We start from the raw sequence: 15207 nt of genomic DNA, 5'->3' as shown, positions 1-15207 counted from the left end.
TTTAGACTCAGCCGGACCTGATCATCATCAGTACAGTAATTGAGAGCAGTCCTTCTGTGTGTTCTGGGAAGCACTTTTTGGATCTGAGACAGTGACTTAGTATGTTAAGAGTTTTAAGTGGGATTCATGGGACCGTTGGTATTGTGCCCCAGATTTCTAGGTGGTTCTCTGTGTTACACTGTGGGAAACTGGCGCTGGGACAACTTTAGAATGGGAGGAGGATGGGAGGCAGGAAAAGAGAGCTAATTTTTGACACATTCCACAAACAAGTGACCCCTCTGGGGAATCTGTGCCCAGGATGAGGACTGCTTACTGTGAAGCTTTTGGCATATTTCCCCCCCAATAGCACTGGTTAATTCACAATCTCTAGCTAAAAAGGCTGATGAACTTTTGTCAGAGGAGACAGAAAAGGTTGTTAGTAGTTTTTTTGATGCTGTGTTTCCTGGGTGGTGTTTCTCCCTAATCTCCTGATTTAATCCTTTTCTGTGCCAGGTTTTATACCCTCTGTAGTGGCTGCTCTATCCCTGTTCTGGCTTAGGGACTGTGCAAAAAAAAAAAAAAATCTCATATCTGCTAAGATGTCATGCCGCGCCTGGCCATTGAAAGCTGAAGCTGTTTGATGTGTAGTATTGGGATCTGAATGCAGTTTGCATGAAAACTCTTGTGACGCTTGGCGTTACTGTGTAGTACTGGCACATTCACATGTGACTTGCCGAATCAGTTGTATTAGTTTCTTGAATTAGGAACTGCTTTTGAGAAAACACCTTCTAATTCTTGTAATTGTTGCCTGAATTTCTTTCTTCACTGTCTTAGCATCATATCTCCCATATTTTGTTTCTACTATAAGATTAGTAGCATCTTTCCTCCATTAAATTAGGAAATAAAGCAATACTTTTAATGCAGAAGAAATAAACATCTCTGTAAGTATATAAATAAACTTAGGAGTCTACTATTTAGTAATAAGGGAGCCCTGGGCGAGTGGTCTGTAGGAAGTTGCACTTCTTTTGAGAAAGAGGTCCAGTCTCGTCTCGTGTGGGTTTACAGTATTTTTAACTCAATATGGAGCTCTGGAGACTTTGTGTTAAGGAGTTGCTTTGCCAGTCCAAAGACACACGGTTTGAATCCAGGAGCTGCTCCGTGGGAAAAAGATGGCCAGTTTCTTCTTGTGCAGTTTACAGCCTCTGAACACCTGCTGTAATGTCAGCTATGAGTCCATTCCGTGTCAGTGGTACATAACATTAACAACTGTTGATGTGGGCTGTAAGGACTTCTGCTTTGCTTTTCTGGAGTAAGGTGGGCCAATAGAGGACCAGCTGTGAGTCTGTTCTGACTATGAAATGAGTTGGTTTACTTAGTAATAAGCATTTCTTGAGGTTCGCTAAATTATCTTCTTTTCCTTCCTCAAGCAATCTTCATTCTTTGGCTCTTTTCTTGAATCCTGCAGTACCACATAGTATACTCAGCACATTGCTGCCTGCTTTGAAGAATAGCCATAAGGTGACACAGAAAACTTCCAAATAAAAGGTAATGCTCCCTGAGGGTTCTTTGTTGTCTCACTAGCACAAAGTGTCTGAAACAACAGAATAAATGATTGCTGAGTATATAGATCTTGGAAATTGAGGTTCATGTTGATTTAAGAAGGCCCTGGTGAAGGAGAGAACAGGGGAATGAGGAAACTCACAGTTGTTGAGGTCCACCAGGCATAGCCCTGGATGCTTTATTGTCTCATTACGTTCTTAAAAGCCTTCTGTTGTTATTGCCAGTTGTCACTGAGTCGGCTTTTCCTCACAGTGACACTATATGTAGATACCAGAATGTAATGCTACCCTATCAAGTGCCAGTTAAACCATCATTGCTATGTTTCAGTCCATTTTTGGGGACCACTGTACTTGGAGTACATTCCAACCTGAGGAACTCATCTTCATCTTCTGATTTTGAACATCGTTCAGCTGTGATCTGGAGGTGATTTTTTTTCAGAAGCAGATCCCCAGCCTGCCTTTCTGGTCTGTTTTCATCTGGGAGTCCACCATGGGTGACCGAGGTGATATTTGAAACACTAAAGCCATAGCTTCTAACATCATAGCAACAAATAAGTCACCTCAATATGGCAAACTAATAGGTAGATAATTATTATTCTGTTATTTGGGTATCACTGTCACAGAAAAGTAGGTATTTCCTCACTGGTGAAGCGACTGCCCATTTTCTTCAACATACAGATAGTAGAATCATTGCCTTGATTTCAGGCTGTTTAATTCAGCTTGTCTTCCCATCATACTATGATGAAGGTGCTCATGTAGGATTTTGTTATCTGTAAAATAAGAATGTTAATAGTCCTTGCCTGTCTAGTAGAGGGCATGGTTAAGAGAAACAGATGAGAAACGGTTATTGCAAGCAAAATCTGTCCCATAATTTCTGAGTGTCTATTACTCTCAAATACTTGTTAATATCTATATGTTTATAAAAAATATCCTGGACACACAGAGTTATGTTTCTTGTACTTAATAGGCGATATATTATGATATTAAGTAGAGAGTTTTGGTTTTCCTTTGGTTTCTAAAAATTTGCTCTATGCCACTTTGCTTTTGTGCAAGACCTTCACTTGTACCTGTTTTTCTAATTGAAGGTACTATAAAGAGGATTTTGTTTTTATGAGGAAAAAGGACTAATAGTTTGTTTTCCAACAAGTGGTTAAAGAGGCTGTCTGCTCCATATAGCAGTGAAAGTGGTGTTACCAAGCTCCTCCCCGGGGCAACACTCAGCACCTCAGCCTCAAACCTCGGTGCCTTTGAGCTGTGTCTATAAATCTGTACTTTATCTCAATTTATTTTGTGCATCGGTTAGTAAAATGTATTCTATCTCCTAAATTCCCAGTTTATACTGATCCAGTATAGTAGGTCAGTAGAACTGCCCTGGGATTCTAAGGCTGTTGTCTTCTTTGAAGAAGTCTGCCATATCTTCACCTTGTGGTGTCCATGGTGGATTAGAACTGCAGGCCTTTCAGTTAGTAGCTGATTGCTCTATCCACTATCCAACTAGGGCTCCCTAAGGTATATCTTAGCATACCAAAAAGCCTGCAAGAGCTCATAAAGGTGTTATGTTTAATGTCAGAGTGGATGTAATTAAGTATTTGGGTTTAGGGATATTCAAAAACATTTCCCATATAAATTAATGGTAATTGCTTGATGCCATTTCAGCTTATGAAAGGATTCATAGGGATGCTCTACTTTTGAATGACTAGAGAAATATGTACATGAAAATTGGCCTAAAATTGCAAAGCAGTGTTTCCCAAATGGGATCACCCAGTCCCCTGGATTATAACCATCAGTATTAAAACGATACTTTTTTTGGACACCCATCCTGAGACTTGTGTGCTGGTAACTTGAAGTCATGCATTTTTTACAAGTATGATTGGCAACTCTTTTGCAGCAGAAGTTCGAGGACCATTGATAAAACTGCTTTAAGGTCTATGAAGTTCAAGTCAGATATTCGAAGGACATTGGCACTTTTAAAAAAGCACAGCTGGTTCCTGGACTACAAGATAGACTTTTAAGGGATTTGAAATAAAATTTAAAAACTCTTACTAAATTTGAGTTTACTGAATATTGTTGTTGTTGTTGTTCTTGTGTACCATCAATTAGGAACAACTCCTTCGGGTTTTCACAGGTAGTTAATTGCATGGGAGAAGATTGCTCCTGTGGAGCAGTTGGTGGCCTTGAACCGCATGCCTTTGGGATTGCAGCACACATATTTGCCAGTAGGCCACCAGGGCTCCCTGAGCATGTGTAATATCAAGAGTGAGGGGAACTGATACAAGGAAATGGTGTGTTGGGGCAAGGTGACAGTTATGTATAATCTAGTATTGAAAGAAAGAATTTTTTAAAAAGGACAAAACTAGGGGCGAAGTAAAGTTAAGGTGATGTTGATGGTTTAGTGGTTAAATTCTTTGTAGAAGACTGGGTTTGACTCCTATGCTGTGTTACTTTTGCATAACCACCACCTATCTGTGAATGCAGTCTTTTGGTTTAATGTGATGCTTAATAGATTTCAGTGGAGCTTCCAGACTAAGGATGGCCTACCAATAAAGGCCTAGCTAGATACGTTTTAAAGCTAACAAACCCCTACAGATCACAATGGCCTGATATGTTCAAATATCATGTGGATGTCACAGGACCAGGCAGGACTTGTTCTATGACAGGTAACAGTATCAAGGTTGTCTGAGGTTGATGTATTTCCCCGGCTTTGTATCCTATTATTTTGAACAGTGTCTGGAACATAGTAGGGACTTAGAAACATCTGTTGAATGATGTGTAAAACCAGAAAAACAATCTGGGGGTCTCAGAGAGTAACGCGTAGAAAACCATTTAGAATAGTGTAATTATGATTATTGTGGATAAAGATGTCAGGAGAAAGTATGCTGAGAAGCAGTCCTAGTGAGATAAAACCAGGACAGGGCTTTAATTAGTCTAATAAGGCCCTTACAGGCAAGTGCCTAAATACAAACAAATAAACAATGAACAAATAAACCTGAGGTTTATAGGAGATCAAAACATCCAGCTTCAGTTTGAGTGTATTACCTTGGGAGCAGCCATTACTACATGAGGGCAGGGACCATGTCTTTTTTGTTCTCTATGTGATCTTAGCACTCAATAAATATTTATTGAACAAACCACAGGGCTTCCACCTGGACTGAAATAAAAAGCATTTACATTATACATAGAGGTTGTAATAAGAGTGTTGGGGGAAAATCTTTATAAATACCAAACAATAAATTGGTGGTCTTGAGAACAGAAGATCTCTATAGAAGTGCATGTTCTTTGACAGTCTGTTTAGCATTTGGTGACATCTCCATCTGTTGACTTACCTGTCACCAGCCAGTGCTTTGCTGTTAATGCTACTTTTCATTTCATGCTTTAAAAAATCACCACAATGCCTAGCACAGTGTCTTGGAGATCAAGCTCCTCAATAGGTATTTGCTGAATAATTCAATCAATGAATGGAGAGTTTTCTTTAGAGGCTGAGGGGAAGTGGGAAAGGAAAAGCAATCGAAGAGAGTTGCCCTCATTCACTTAGAATTCCCCAAGTGGCATGCGATCCAGTGATCTTTAAGCAGGCAGATTTCCTATATAGCTCAAGGCTTGGTTATTGGAATCTTGAGGGGGAAGGGTGTTTGCAAAGGTAATGACTGCACAAGTGGGTTCAGCATTGTTAGCAGAGGCAGCCATTCATTTGATCTGGAAAGTCAGGCTGGAAAATATATTCAGAGGGAAGAAAAGGTAAAAAGTAATTCTAAACCTAACAGAAGTTTCAGTAGAAAAATGGCTCTAATTCAAGCAGTGTAATGTTAACATCAATGTGTGTCTCATAGCTCAAGCCCTGCATACTGCTTTGGAAATAAAAGGAGATTGTGTAAAGAATTAGCAATACAAGGCATTTTTAAGTGCTTTATTGCAGAGGCCTGTGATACTCTGTGAAATCTATGCAGCTTCTTTCTTCCTGCTGTGCTTAATTTCAGAATCTGATGCTATTACCTATCCTTGGAGGGGGGGAAAATCACTCTCCATTAACTCTTAAAAACCGACTTTAACATTGCACTTGTTTTCAACATAATCTTTCTGACATTTCTTGGGAGGAGAGAAGTGGTGTATTTAGATATTGAGGATTTACCTCGGAATTTAGTAGTGAGGTTTGTTTCTAGGGGGTGGGGTTTCTAGAAGGAGGGCAAGTGGAAAATAAATATCACAAGCAAACGTTTAGAAATGGCCCAAGCAGCTTGAAAAATAAGGTCCCTGGAAGAGTCAGCAGAGATTGCGTTTGGCATGAATCCAGCTCAGAGCCAGAAAGGTAAATTACAAGTTAGAATGCCTTGTAAAGATCAGGCAGAAGCCAGGATAGGGGCAAACTCTTAACACGGTGGGTGACTATCGTCTTGTGACATCAAGATCTGCCCACTGAGGGTGATTCTTCACCAGCATGCCATTTCTGTGCCCCTTTTCCTATCCAGCTTGGCATTACAGTTGCTACTGATTGATAGGTTCTGTTGCCAGGCCTTGTGCAGAAAAGTTGAGATACTGTGTTTTGGTGTTTGGTTTTTGGTTTTTTTTGCTTGTTTTGTTTTTAATTCTAATCTTCCCAGTAACTTTTTGAGGCAGGTGCAAATGTTGCTTATTATACAAATGAGAAAATTGTTTTAGCTCATAGTAGCCAACTTGGTAACTGATTGGTCTGAGATTTGGGCCCAGGTTGGTCTGGTTCCAAAGCCTAGGTGCTTAACCATTGTGATTTAATGAATATAAATAAACCCCTATTGAATCATGCCTTATCTATCAATCATATTTTCACTTTTCTATGAGCATAGCATCATTTCCTTACACTTTGTAGATACTATGTTTATTACAAACTGATTTTCACAGTGCTTTTGTATGGTTCGGAAAGTATATGGCCTTATTCAGATGCACCTTAGTCCTCAAACTGACATCACTACTCCTCAATAATTTGGAGAGGTCCCTAATTGCCGGTTTTTCCCAGTGCAGTGCTTCTCCTTCTTTCCTGACTGCTCGTATCAAGGGAATTAGTTAATTGTGGAACCAAGCAAGATGAAGCTGTTGATAGTTTCAATCCCCTCTCCATCCATTATGAAACTGCCTGTTGGTCTAGTGCTAAAAATATTTGTTTTTTTGATATTGAGACACAATCCATACTGAAGGCTGCATTCCTTGATTGCATCTGAGGCCTGGACAGTGAATAAGGATGACAGAAAAAGAATTGATGCCTTTGAGCTGTGGTGTTGGAGAAGAGCACTGAACATCCATCCCATGGATGGCCAAGAGAATGAACAGATAAATCTTGGAGCTGGTGCAGCTGGAGTGCTCTTTGGAGGCAAGAATATGGAGGCTTCCCCTCACATACCTTGGATATGTTGCTATTCCTTGAAGAGGGACATGATGTTGGGAAGAACGGTAGAGGGTCAGTGAAGGAGAGAAAGACCATATACCAGGTGGATTGACACAGTTACTGTTGCAATGGGCTCTTGTGTGTCAGGAAGTGTGAGGATGGCGCAGGACAGAACAGAGTTCAGATCTTTTGTTCATGGGGTCGGCGGCACCTAGCAACAACAACAAGTATGTTTAATCTCCACTCACCCACTGCCATTGAGTTGGCTCTGATGCACAGGTGTGCTCTGTTGGGTTTCTGAGGTTGTTAATCTCTATGAGAAGAAACTGTTCTTTTTTGTACCCTGAATAAGGTTTAACATTAACTTCTGTGTACTGGAAAATGTAGACATTCATGCAACTTGTTTTATTGTGGGATCTGTTTTTGTTGTTGTCTGAAATGGAAGCTGCAATATCTCCATTTCTGTTTCTTTTCGTGCAGTTGATACCAACTCATAATGACTCATTGTGTGCAGAGTAGAACTGCCCTGTGGGGTTTTTGAAGTTGTGACCTTTTGGAATCAGATTGCCAGGCCTGCCTGCTGAGGCACTTCTGTATGTCTCCTGCCGCCACCCTTTTCACCCCTAACTAAGCCAGTTCTCTCTCACTGCCTTATGTCCTGCCCAGCCCTTTCTGATTCACAGTGACCCTGCAAGATAGAGTGAAACTGGCCCATTGAGTTTTCTAGACTGTAAACTTTACAAGAGGAAATAGCTGAGATTTTTCTTCTATAGAATCTATGGTGGGTTTGAACTGCTGACATTTTGGTAAGCAGGAGACAGTTGTAATCACTGTTCTACCAGAACTCCTTCCTGTCACTCTAGGCTAGATTTTCTCACTTGATTCCTAAACTACTGCAGTGTTCCACAAACTAATAGCTCTTCCTGCAGTCTGCTCTGTTTATTGCTATCAGTTTAGCTAATTAAATCATTTTGCCTCTAGAACACTCTAGTGACATACAGTCCATAGGGAGTTATGTTTTTAACCCCAAAGTGACACTTCTGGTGGTTCAAATCTATTGACTCTGCAATAGAGAAATGTACAGTCTCCTCCCATGTGATTTACAGCCTTCAAAGTCCCACTCGAGGGTCAGCAATGAGCTGATACTGACTTGATGCGACGAGAGCGTGACAAAACACGAAGATGCCTAGGTTCTGTTAGAGAACTGAACCCAAATGTCTTCAGTCTGGTTTATAATGTCCTCTACAATGTATCTCTGGAGACTAAGGTGCGTCTGATACAGGCCATGGTCTTCGCAATCACTTGTTATGCATTAGCGAGTTGGACAATGACCAAGAAGGATAGAAGGGGAATTGATGCCTTTGAGCTGTGGTGCTGGAGAAGAGTATTGAGAATACCATGGACTGCTAGGAAAACAAACAGATTCGTCCTGGAAAGGGTTAAACCGGGCGGCTCCTTGGAGGCAAGGATCTGAGGTTCCTTCTAACATACTTTGGACATGTTGTAAGGAGAGACCGGTCCTTGGAGAAGGACATCATGCTTGGGAGGGTGGAGGGACAGCGCAGGAGGGGAAGGCCCTCTATGAGGTAAATTGATTCAGTGACTGGCGTAATTGGGATGGGGGTGTCAGAGGCAGTGAGATTGGCACAGGATAGAGCAGGGTTTAGGGCTGGTGTACATAGGGTCGCTATGAGTGGCAAGTGACTCGAGGGCACATAACAACAAACAATGTATTCGTTTTTCTGTCTTTTCAAACTCATGCTTAAAACCTTCCCTAGCCTTCTGATTTAGATTTCAACTGAATGGAGTTTCTCAAATGACTCCTGAAATGTCTGAATCATGTGAGCCGATCAAATCTTTTCAGAGCATGCATGCCAGGAAACATGGGCATTGCATAAAAAGTCACTGCTCGCACCTGAACCCTATCTAACTCGGAATTCTTCCAGAGTTGCTTTTTCCATCTGCTTCAGACCTCCTCATCACCCACTTTCCTTGGTTCTTGTTTTTATTGTCTCTTTATTTGGGCTCCCTCTTCTGGTTTTGTCCCTTTAATGAATTCGATAACCAAACCAACAAGTATTTATTGAGCACCTACTATGTGCCTAATACCAGGTTAATTGCTAGAGATCTCAGGTGTTTGGAATAGAGTTAAAGTGTATTGTAGAAGATAAATTTTAGTCAGATAATTTACCTGCTGTTAGAATTTTGAATTGAGAGTATATAGTGCAGGGCAGGGGTGGTCATCTACTTGAGGGGAATGGGAATTGGAGAAGGCTTCTGTTGAGTCACAGTTGAATGATGAGTAGCATTAATAAGATACAGGAGTGAAAGCTTTGAAGGCCAAGGGAGTGGCTGGTGTTGAATTTCCAAGGAGGGAAGAAGGGCATGCTCTTGGATTATTAGAAGACCAGCGTGGCCGGAGCAGAGTAAGTGGGCATTGGTATGAAACGAGGCTGTCGAGATAGATTGGATCAGATCACCAAGCTTTTTGGACCAAGTTAGAGATGTGAGTCTTTTTATAAAGATGGCAAGAAAATTCAGACATAGTTTTAAGCAGGAACTAATAAACCAGTGCATATTTTAAGGAACTAATGAAAACTGTGGCTGTAGCATGTGTTGTGTTATGTGCCATCAAGTCACCTGTAACTCATAGTGACCCTATGCCCAACAGCCCTAAACTCTGCCCTATCGTGTGCCAATCTCACCATCTGCGACACACCTACCCCCGTAACCCCAGTCACTGAATCAATCCATCTCATTGACGGTCTTCCTCTCCTGTGCTGTCCCTCCACCCTTCCAAGCATGACATCACACTCCAAGGATTGCAACATGTCCAAAGTATGTCAGACGAAGCTGTAGAATCCTTGCCTCCAAAGAGCAGCCCACCTTCACCCTCTCCAGGACAAACCTGTTTGTTCTCCTAGCAGTCCATGGTAAATTCAGTACTCTTCTCCAGCACCACAGCTCAAAGGCATTAACTCTCCTTCTATCATCCCTAGTCATTGTTCAGCTCTCCGATGCGTAGCAAGTGATTGCAAAGACCATGGCATGTATCAGGCACACCTTAGTCTGCGGCATCTTTGCATTAATATCAGAGTTGGTGGTGGGTTTTTTTTGAATAGATGTACATATATATTCAATATACATATGTAATACCGACACTCAATAATATATATACATTATATATACATAAAATAGGTAATTAAATTTATGTATATTTATTGAATATATACAACATACATTTGCTTCACATAAACAGTTTCCATTCATTCCATTCTAAGTCATGACTATCTCTTTAACTTTGTATGTAAGAATGTAACTGCACTTCACAGTTTTTAATGAAAAAATTTTGAGAAGTACATTTCTGAACATTTCTTGTGAAGTTCCTCTAGGTGGACTTGAACCTTCAACCTTTTAGTTGGCATTTGAACAGATTACCTGTTTGTACATCCCAGAGCCTCCTTTCTTGATATATATCTATTCCAAGCTCTGTACCTGTTTGCCTTCTTTTCTATCTAATCTATCCTATCTACCTACCTTCTGCATCTGTCCGTCTGTCCATCCATCCATCCGTCATCTATCTATCTATCTATCATCTATCTATCTATCTATCTATCTATCTATCTATCTATCTATCTATCTATCTATTATCTATCTATCTTTCTATTCCTACCTATGTGCGTCTTTTCTGTGTGCTGTTAGTTGCTGTAGATTCAGCCCCCATTCATGATAACACCATATAGCACAGAGTAGAATGGCTCCACGGAATTTTATTAGCAGTAATGTTTACAGAGCAAGGTAACACTGCATGGCTCAAAATTGGGAAGGGTGTACACTAGGGATGTGTTCTGTCTCTGTACCTTTTCAACCTATATGCAGAACAGATTATCCAGGAGGCTGGGCTCTAGGAGGAAAAGTGTGGTGTCAGGATTGGAGGAAGACTCATAAACAATCTGCGTTATGCAGATGACACAACCCTGCTTGCTAAAACTGAGGTGCCCTGAAGCCCTTGCTGCAGAAGGTCAATGACTGCAGCCTTCAGTCTGGGTTGAAGCTCAACATCAAGAAAACAAAGATTCTCACCACTGGGCCAATTGGCAGCATCATGATGGATGATGAAGAGATTGAGATTGTTCACAGATTCAGTTTACCATGCTCCACAATCAACACACGTGGCACCAGCAATCAGGAAATAAAAAGACAAATAGCATTTGTTTCCTGCCAGAGACCTCTCTAAAGTACTGAAGAACAATAGTGTCAATCTGAAAAGTAAAGTGTGCCTTATTCAGGCCACGGTCTTTGGAATCACTTGCTGTGTGTCAGAAATCTGGACAATGAGGAGGGATGATAGAAGGAGAAGTGATGCCTTTGAGCTGTGGTGCTGGAGATGAGTATAGAATATACAAATAGACTGCGAGGAGTACAGACAGGTTCATTTTAGAGAGGGGAAAACCAGGTGGCTCCTTGGAGGCAAGGATTCTGAAGCTTTGTTTGATATACTTTGGACATGTTGCAAGGAGGGACCAGTTCTTGGAGAGGGACATCATGCTTTGGAAGATGGAGGGACAGTGCAAGAGAGGAAGATCCTCGATGAGACGAATTGATTCAGTGACTGGGGTAATGGGGTGGGTATGTTACAGACAAAAAGAGTGGCACACGATAGAACAGGTTTCAGGGCTGTTGTACATAAGGTCACTGTAAGAAGTTGCAAACAACTCTACAGTACATAACAACAATGTTTATGGATCTTTTTATCCATGGAACCTACTTAGGTAGGTTTGAATGTTCAGCCTTTAGATTAGCAGCTAATTGCAGACAGTTTGCACCACCTAGGAGCTGCATAAAATTCTACCTATTTCTTTTTTTTAATTTTGTTTTTTAATTAATTTTAATGAAAGCTTACAGAGACTTAGGTTTTCCAGTCATTTATTGTTGCACTTTTCTCGCAACCCACCCCCCTCCCCCAATTCACTCTTCTTCTTGAAAATAAAAAGAAAAACTCTCTAATTGTTACGCAGTCCCTCGCCCCAAGTCCACTCCACTATGCAGCTTTCACTCTGGACTTCTGTAATGACAAGAATACCCATTCATATGTCCCTTTTAAACAGTTTTCGCCCTCATCTGTTTCAATGCACTGTATATCTTTCTGCCCCTCCTTTTCTGTCTTCCCTCAATCCTGATCTCAGTCCCATTTTACAGCAGTGGTCTTATGCAGTATTTGCCCTTTTGTGACTGAGATATTTCACTCAACATCATGTCCTCCAGGGTCATCCATTCTGCATAATATTACATGAGTTCCTTGTTTTTCAGTGCAGCATAGTATTCCATTGTGTGAATATACCACAGCTTTTCTATCCATTCCTTTGTTGATGGGCATTTACGTTGTTTCCAACTCCTTGCTATTGTGAACAAAGCCATGATAAACGTGGGTGTGCATATATCTACTTGGGTGGCAGTTATGGTCTCTTTGGGGTATATTCCCAGTAGTGGAATTGCTGGGTCAAATGGTATTTCTATTTGCAACTTTTTGAGACAGTGCAATACCACAGCAGTTGCACCATTTATTAAATTGCACTTCTTTTACAACATCCTCAGACAATATTCTACCTGAAGATCTCTCCCTCCTAAGATCTTGTAACATTTCCATTTCCAACCACTCTTAAAAGATTTTATACTATATTCTGTATCATATTTTTATCATGTTATGAACATGTCTTATCATCTGTGTTTATATTAGGACATTTGGAAATATATAGTTCAATATTATATACTCCCACTTTAGATCATCATTTTCCTCTTTCTAGCTGTGTGACCTTGAACAATTGGCTTAACTTCTCACAGTCTGTGATTCTTCTTTTGCAGAATGTGAATAATTATGTATACCACACAGGGCAGTTGTGAGAAATCAATGCTACAATAAATTCATAGTACTTAAAGCCATCTCTGACACATAATGAGCTCTATCTGATGATGGAATTTTATGGTTATAAATGTATTCTTTGAAACCTGTATCTTATTACTCCTTTTGCCCACTCAGAGCTCAGTAAATCTTGGTTGAATTCAGATGTAAATGAATTTAAATTTAAGTATCATTTCTGCCAGGGGATACAATTTTTGTGTATATATATTATATATATATGTGTGTGTGTGTATAAATAAATTTTGGCTCTTGTCTTCAACAACATCACTTTGATACAGGAGAGAGGAATGTATACTGATAATTATCTGTGTGGTAAATTAAGGTAGTCTTGGTGACCCAGGGCTTTACGTGGTGGGCTGCGAACCAGAAGACTGAGAGATTAAGTTCATTAGCAGCTCTAAGAGAGAAAGATGAGCAGTCTTCTTCTGCAACAGCCTCAGAAACCTGACGGACACTCCTAGAGAGTTGGAACAGACTCTGGGAGTGAGTTCTGGTGTAGTTATCAGGTATCGAAGTAGATAGGCACGCCCTTTAAGTATGTTGAGAGCATGGGAAAGATACTGGGGAGAATTTAAAAATGAACTGATGCATAATTGAAAGACTTCATTCAGTTACATACTTATTAAAAGAATGCATTGTTACAGTTAGCTGCTGCAATAGTGACTGTGTGTAACAGATGGAAACATTGCCTAGACTTGCACCATCCTCACACTTGTTATGTTTGAGCCATATTGTGGTACCCATAGTGTATTGGAGCCTCTGTGTCAGTCCAGCTCATTGAGGGCCTTTTTCTTTTCCACTGACCCTTGACTTAACCAAACTTGATTATCTTTTGAGTATGTGAGACTGAGACACATTCTTGCCATCTTCACTTCTAAGGAGATAACCGTCACTGTTACAAAACCTCAAGATAATCCTGCCTCACTGGCAGCAACACTTGGTCCAGTCCTACCTTTTACTGCCATATTTCTAAGTAAATTGTTTACTCTTTTTTCCCCGATTTCCATTAAAATTTTTTTTTTACCTATTGATCGCCATCATACTATGGTATATGAATGTTGAGTTTCCTTATACTTTCTGTTCATACCCTCACTTCCTAAACCTCATATATTCCTTTTCCATCTTTCCAGTATAACTTTATTTCCCCCTTTTTTGGTTAAGTCAGTAAGCTCCCTTGCATTAATTATATAAATGCTGATAGTTGTTCAGCAGTAGTACACATTGATTAGTTTACTTGATAGAACTTCCTTTGTTCTCTTGGAGTTAATAATGACCTGTGTTCAAATCTATGAGGTTTTCTGGACATGCTTATGGTTTATTGGAATTCCTGAGCCGAAGCTTACTGGGTAAATGGCCTATCCATGGTGGGCTGGGGTAAGCACTCAGCCTGGCTGGGTAAGATCATTTTATTACTGGCATTATTTAGACTTGCTGGAGCCAGGTAATAATAAAAAGCCGACAGACTTCAGTCAGTAATAGTATGGTTCTTACATTTTCTAAAAACAATGCAGTTTCTTACTGGCTACACTAAGGCACACCACACACACCATCTTAACTTTTGTAAGCCTCTATGTTAAGCTGGAATCACAGTGAGGGAAAATTAGATCCTAATAGTTATGATGATAAGGGTAAAAAAAAAGTCAAGGAGGAGGGGAAGAGTAAAATTATGTGTTTGTGAAATTACAGAACACTTGATGTGAGAGCATAGAGTGGATGACAGGGACTAGCTGAGATAGAGCTGAGATGATGGCTGTGACCCATCAAAATTGGATACTCTTAAATACTCAGATAGCGAAGATTCTGTTTTTCAGGTTGCAAGGAACCTTGTACTTGTGAATGCACTGGTAACAGAATAACGGAAAAGCAAAACAGGCTCCTTAAGTTAGTAATGAAAATGGTGTTTTAGAACATTAGGAGACATATTAATACTTTGAAGCTCTGGTGGCTCAGTCCATAGGGAATTGTGCTGCTAACCCAAGACAGTGCTTCTCTGGTAGCTCAAAACCATCAGTGACTCAGAGAAAGTTGATTAACCTCCTTCCGTTTGAGGAAACACAAAACTCTAGACTCCAGCTCCATATATCTGGAATGTTGTTGTTGTTGTTAAGTGCCGTCGAGTCACAGGCAACTCATAACGTCCCTATGAAGGAGAGTCCTTGACGCTTGGGTGCCTTTCATCCTCTCTCCAAGTTCATAGGGTTTCCGGAGGCAAGCTATTATGGAAGTGGACGCCACTCCTCCTTCCACACTTGTTCAGTCTGGGAGCTCCACCCCACTCTCAGATATCTGGAATAGAAGGGCAAATTCTCAGGTGGTTGAATTGGAATAACCAGATGGAGCCATGTGTGTGACAGTGATGTTAGGAGAGTCCCATGGAGAGGAGATTGCACATGCAG

Source organism: Elephantulus edwardii, unplaced genomic scaffold (genome assembly GCF_000299155.1).
Source record: "Elephantulus edwardii isolate Elephantulus edwardi_28Jun2011 unplaced genomic scaffold, EleEdw1.0 scaffold00206, whole genome shotgun sequence".
Classification (NCBI taxonomy): domain Eukaryota; kingdom Metazoa; phylum Chordata; class Mammalia; order Macroscelidea; family Macroscelididae; genus Elephantulus; species Elephantulus edwardii.
The sequence above is the reverse complement of the archived record's forward strand: the minus strand, read 5'-3'. Positions refer to the sequence as shown.